The sequence below is a fragment of the Cervus canadensis genome, chromosome 21 (assembly GCF_019320065.1).
Source record: "Cervus canadensis isolate Bull #8, Minnesota chromosome 21, ASM1932006v1, whole genome shotgun sequence".
NCBI lineage: Eukaryota > Metazoa > Chordata > Mammalia > Artiodactyla > Cervidae > Cervus > Cervus canadensis.
This window is the reverse complement of record NC_057406.1, coordinates 23,482,866-23,488,952: the sequence shown is the minus strand read 5'-3', so window position 1 is coordinate 23,488,952 and position 6,087 is coordinate 23,482,866. Positions and strand designations below refer to the sequence as shown.

The following is a 6,087-nucleotide window of genomic DNA, read 5'->3' as shown; positions in this document are numbered from 1 at the left end:
ACCAGCATCTACTTTAATAAAAAATTCCAAATTCCTCAAACCTTCACTAGCAGTCAGCAAAGCACACATGTAATCCGTACTATACAATTTAGCCCTTAATTACATTTGCCTGCTTCTTTCCCCATTGTTTTAACGCGTCAGCCTCCTGTGCTCAAAATAGATCTTAAGCTTCTTGAAGGCAAGAACCTGGCTTTCAACTGTTTGCAGCACGCGGGCACTTAACGAAGCCAAGGCTGATTTATGGACAATCAAGCCAGGATCTTAAATTTCAAACCGCAGTCCCGCCTTGGGGACACGCTTACCCGCTGGGGGCCCGGCCGGCCACCGGGGGCCCGGTCTCGCTTCCCCCACCCCTCGGCCGCCCTTCCTCGTCGCTGTTCCCCAATCCGGCCAGCAGGAGGCGCCACAGACTCGGGTTAAGCCGTTTCCCCCCTTCTCCTACCCCACTCCCCCCAGCACATGACGTGGGAAGCTGCCTCCGCCAGAGTCTTAGCAATAGGAGTGAGGGGGTGACGGGGTTTGGGGGTGGGGTGGGGTGGGGGGTGTGGAGAAAGAGGACACGCGCGCACACACCTTGGGAGCACGAGCCTCTTCCCCCAGCTTCTTGGGTTTCTCCGCCCATCAGGGCAGTGTGTGAGAGGTAGGGTGTGTGTGTGTGTGTGGCACGTTTCTGAGTGAGAGACCCAAATCCAGACCAGGCGACCTGTGATCGCCCGCCCTGCCCCCGCCCCCCGGTGATTAATCCCCCCTTTTCTTACTCTCCCCACCCTCCCCTCGTCCTCTTCTCCCTCTCCCGCTGCCGCGCGGTTGACTTGCAGAGCCGGCCCCCGCCCGCTTCCCCTCCCCCGGCTCCCATCACCACCAACTGGAATCTGGGCTCCAGCCTCTCCACCCCCCACCCCCCACCTTTTTGGAGAAAGGCAGGTCCCCCACCCCCTTTGAAAAAAAAAAAAAAACCCACTTCCTTCGGCTTCTTCACCTCTAGGAAATCTCGGGGCTTTGCTCTATCGCAAGTGCTCGTCTGGGCGGTTTTTGAGCACCACCATCCAGAAGTGCTGGCGTCCGGATGCATTTGCTTTTGCTTTGCCAAGAAGAGTCGTGAACTTCAAGACCCTTCGAGACGGATAATTAATCCTGCTTTGCAGGAAAGGGAAACCCTCCATCCCCAGCCACCCCCTCTCCGGAGACCCTGCAATCGCTCAGGAGCTCCGAACCGGTACGTAAATATTCGTCTTGGAGTCTCTTGTCTCAATTTTGGGGGGTTGGGGGTGTCAGGAAGATAAAGGGTCGAGGCGGTGGAACCCTTAACCAACCTGGTTATTAGGTAAGGCTCTTAAAGCCGGCAGAAACCGGCACTTGCTCGTTTGGACGTGGCTTTTTTTTTTTTTTTTTTTTAAGATTTTTCAGGGTAGAGGGGTAGGGCACTCTCTGGTCCTTTGTTGCGGGGGTTCGTCCCCTTACCGAGCAGAGAGGCTGGGCATCGGTGCCCGGGGCCGGAGCCGCGCGCCGCGACCATCCGTCCAATAGACACGTTGCAGGTGAAGCCCCGTGCGCTGCACATCAGCGCGGCGGCGGCGTGAGTGTGCGCGCGGGGGCGCGTGCGCGCCGGGGGCGTGTGTGTGTGTGTGTGTGTGTGTGCGCGCGCGCGCGTGTCAGTGTGCCCCTTCCAAGGAATGCCCAGTGTGCACCCGGTGCACAATCAGAACCCACTGAGCACCAGCCCGGGGTGGGAGGAGGCGCTGCTGCTGGAGGCGATGGGGACGGCGAGACAGAAATGTCGGCAGCACTGCAGATGGGGCTGGGGGCCGCAGTTGCTGGCGAGTTAAGTGGGGCTTGTGTTTCTGCGTGTGTGTGTGAGTGTGTGTTGCTACAGGGAGCCGCTTCTCCCTCCCTGCTTCCCACTTCCCTCCTTCGCTCCCTCCCTCTCTCTCCCTCTCTCCTCGTCCATTCAGGTTGGCTTTCCCACCTCGCATCCATGCCTGTCCCAGGAATGGTATAGCCAGACCTTTTCTGAATTATTTATAGACCGGTGCCAGCTGTTTTCCATTCCTCTGGTGTGCCCTCTGTGGGAAATGCAGGGTTTCCTCCCCCCTTTTCCTTAAAACGAATTGATTTCTTTTTTTTTCGGAATGCATTTTTCTCATCCTCCGGGGGACACTCGAATCAAACCCTGACCATCTCTTTTTTCCCCCTCAGGAAGGGGACGCTTTGGGAATGACCACGCTCCACGGAGGGACAGAGCCGGTCCCCAGCTGCTCTACACAGAGCCTCCTCCACTAAAGCTCCAAAAACCAAAAACCGTAATTGCCCGAAGAATTGTTTAAAAAAAAAAAAAATAGCCCGGCCACTAACCTCACATGCACACGGAATAATCATTCTGGATTCTGCATTGTGAGCTGTTCTCCATAGCCTGATTTACCTTTGAATTCCATCTTTTTTTTTTCTTTGAATTTGCATCTCTTCAAGACACAAGATTAAAACAAAATTCACGCTGAATTGGATTTTAAATGATCTTCCTTTTCTTTATCCTTCGTCTTTCTTATGTGGATATGCAAGCGAGAAGAAGCGACTGGATATTCCCACCATGCTCACTCCCTTAATCTGTCCATCTAGAGGTTTGGCTTCTACAAACCAAGGTAGGGCAAATCCGATTTCATTTTCTTCTCACCTGGGGTAGGGATTCCTTGTTTATCTCTTTCTTCAAGTCCCTCAAGTGGATTTTTTGAGGGGGAAGAAAGGGTAACAAGATACTCAAATAATGCTGTGTGGGGGAAAAGGCTTGTTACAAAGGGGGAGATCTCCCATGTTATTTCTTTTCCTGCCTCATCAAACAGGTTTGGGGTTTTTTTGGAGGCATGGGGGTGGATGTATGTAGGGACAGCTGTTGGATGGCAGAAGGGCTGGGAGACCTGTGTGATTTTCAAGTCAAATAGCAAATTTATTCACCCCGAGCTAAAGCTCTGATTTTGATGGGAATCGGGAAAGCTTTTCTTCTTTTTTTCAGGATGCCTTTCCCCCTTGCCACTTCCATGTCTCTCTAGCTCCGGTCCCTGCCTTCCTGGGCATCCTTTTTATGCCCTTTTTAATAAATGAAATGATGAATGAGGTTCTTGTAGCTGTTGCCCCGAAGTCCACTTGCTGTTTAAATGCCGACCCTCGGCCAGAGATCCCGGGAGGCCTACTGCAGAGGGACAGGTCTAGGTGGGAAATCAGACTGTTCTCAGAACACCTGGAATTGGAGGCTGCTGCAGGTTGAGAGGACTCAAATTTTAGGCTCGGAAAGAAAGAATTCTGTCAGTATTCTGCTTTTTCATTTGTATTTTTTGGTGTGCTATTATATTTGAGCTATAAATTTCTCCTTCTGTCTACACATCTATTTATACCCACACATCCTCCAAGCAAACTGTTACTTCCACACTCTTGCAAAATGGCTATCTTGCAGAGTTCTAAAATGCTGTGTGTGTGGCAGGGGTGCAGAATTCGACACGTGAGTCTTTGTGTTGAACAAAGAGATGTGCAGTTTGCTTGGGTTAGCCATGGACCCTCCAAAGAGAATGAGCGCTTATATTCTTTCTCCCTCTCATCAAATTCTACAACATGAGCAGTGTGGTTTGGCGGTATTTTCATGGACTTGAAAAGAGAAATAGCAGGAGAAATGGAAAAGACTTAGCTAATGGCTCTTCAGCCAGCCACTCGTGCAATCCAAGATTACTCCTAGGAAATAATATCGCCCATGGGCTGGAGGGCCAAGGGAGCTGGCTACTCCACTGACCATATATTCCCAAACTCCGAAGGCACCCAAGGGTAGGAATCGGGTTGAGAACAAGATTTTCAAAATAATGTGGCAGAGTCACTAGTACCAATAATCTTCCTAAAAGTATTCCACCCCCAAATCTTTTTTCCAGTAATTTTTAAATAATACTTTGAAACAATCTAAAATACTAAAGGGATGTGGGAGAAGTCCTGGAAGGTCCTTATCACTCAACATCACTCTAGAGGAGAGTTAGTTCTTCATTGTCCAGAAAGAATGGATGGAATCCGATCCACTGCTGCCCTGCCGCAGGTTTCATTCTTCTGAGCATTCCTTGCTTCAACTCTCATCTGTAACCATGGTGGTTGGGATCCCATTTGAAGCCACGCTCTCGCCATGTCTACAAATAGCCGGGGTGATCTAGTGTGCGCTCACCTGAGACACCTGAGTGGTTCCCCATCTGCTTCTGCTCCTTCGGGTGGGAGGATGAACTCAGAATTTGACTTCAAAAGAGAACAGAGGTCTGGGTGACAATAGCAACTCCATGTGCAATGATCCCCTAGGTAGGATGAACCAGTCGAGATGGGTCTCTGCCTCGTTTGCATTTCTGAGTCCACCACCAGTGCTCTCCACCAAGTAGGTCCTTCTTCAGGTTGGTTGGTGACGGGGTTGTCAGGAGGCCTTTCGATCTGAGTTTCAGCCCCATTTGCCCTGAATGCCAATGGGGTGAAGACAGGTTCCAGGCCATCCTTAGCTGGCTCTAGGACTGGGCAAAGGACAAGACACTGAACGGGGAGGAAGGGAGGACTAAGTGGTGGGAAGAATGGAATCCAAGAGGAAGAATGGAATCGACCTGGAAAGAGCTTGTTGGGATTCGGGGAGGAGTCACCACAGGTGGTCCATGCCTTTCCACATCCAAAGCCCTTTTGGAGACCCTGGGAGAAGGCAGGTGTCCCTGTCCTTGAGAGCAGATGCCCTGAACTCAGTGGGGTTCTGGGCTGCCTCCGGGCCAATGTTTTCTCCCCCCACCCCCCCCGCTTTTTTTTTTCCCCCTCACTGCCCAAAATGCTGACTGGGTTCTATTTTGTCTTCTTCCGTCCTGTCAACTCCCCTGATGGTGTGGGCTACATGGGAAAGAAATGTGGCTGCTTGTGGGAGGAAGAGCACATTGAATTCCGATTGAGGCGCCTCCATGATATGCAATTAAGACAAAAATTAATAGGAAATAAAGACTTCCCAGGAAAGCACGGTTAAGGATGTTAGGCTGGTGATGTCAAGGGATGCAGAACAACATGGTGTCTTCTGAGTATGTGCTTCAGGTGTAGCAAAGCATGATGGAGCTGTGAACACAGGACGATGTGGCAGCTTAGAATAGATGCTGGAAGCAACGAGAGGGGCAGGGTGTGCCCAGGAATGTCTGGTTCCTTCTCTCCATTGGTCCCATTCCTGGGAAGCCTGTCTGTCTGAAGAGCCTTGCTATGCCACTCTATCTGTATAATTTATCAGGGGGGGATAGAGGCAGAGAGGCTAAGGAAGGAGGAGACATGACAGAAAAGGAGGAGGAAGGGAAAAAATCCCTCTAGTCACTACTTTGCACACCCAGTGCCTTTCTTTTAGGCTGAGAGAGGAGAGAGACTGCCTCTGGTGAAGGGATGAACAGCAGGTACTTTGATTTTGTATTCCTGCTTCACCTCCAGAAATATGGTTTCAAAACCTTGACCTTCACTTTCACGCACCCAGACCTGTGTGTGTGTGGAGGGGAGGACAGTGGGCATCTGGGGGGTGGACACATGGACTAAAATTGGTTGGTGGGATGAGTGGAGACACAGGACTGAGCGGGGTACAGTCCTTGGCCACATCATCATTACCTTGTATAACCATCTCCCATCTCCTCCATGAATATGATGAACCCAGGATATAGAGTTCCCACCCCCCTATTTTCTTGTTCAAGGATCTGAAAATTGAGATAACATATCGACTAGTTCTGACAGGCTAAAGCAAAAATTTAGTTAATATTTACAGATGGTGAAATAGAGAAGGAGGCAGGGGAAAGGATAGGTTGTGTGTGAAGAAACCAGAGCAAAATAGCAGCCTATAGGAGCCAGGTGGAGCTCATCATTCTAAAGGCTGGGAAACTATTGTTCTGAATGATGGCTTTCTCTCTGTGGTGATGGACAGTAGGGCTGACAAAATAGCTCATCTTGGCTAACTTGTTGGGGTCAGAAGTGGATAAGCTCCTTTTCCTCACTGTCATTCTGCACCCTCCTTAAGAATTCTAGAAATTTCTTCCTTTCAGTAAACTACATTTGCAGTCTCTGCTACCATGCATACAGTTG

The 6,087-nt window shown here is 50.4% G+C and overlaps 1 protein-coding gene across 1 annotated transcript in view; it reads left to right on the top strand.

Annotated features, from left to right (window-relative positions):
- The first annotated feature begins 488 nt into the window (after positions 1–488).
- GRIN2B (glutamate ionotropic receptor NMDA type subunit 2B) overlaps positions 489–6,087 on the top strand; it is a 482,648-nt gene continuing 477,049 nt past the window's right edge. The window contains exons 1-3 of the mRNA XM_043441483.1: positions 489–640; positions 986–1,216; positions 2,197–2,636. The gene's annotated coding sequence lies outside the window, so the exon portion shown is untranslated. The remainder of the gene's footprint in view (positions 641–985; positions 1,217–2,196; positions 2,637–6,087) is intronic.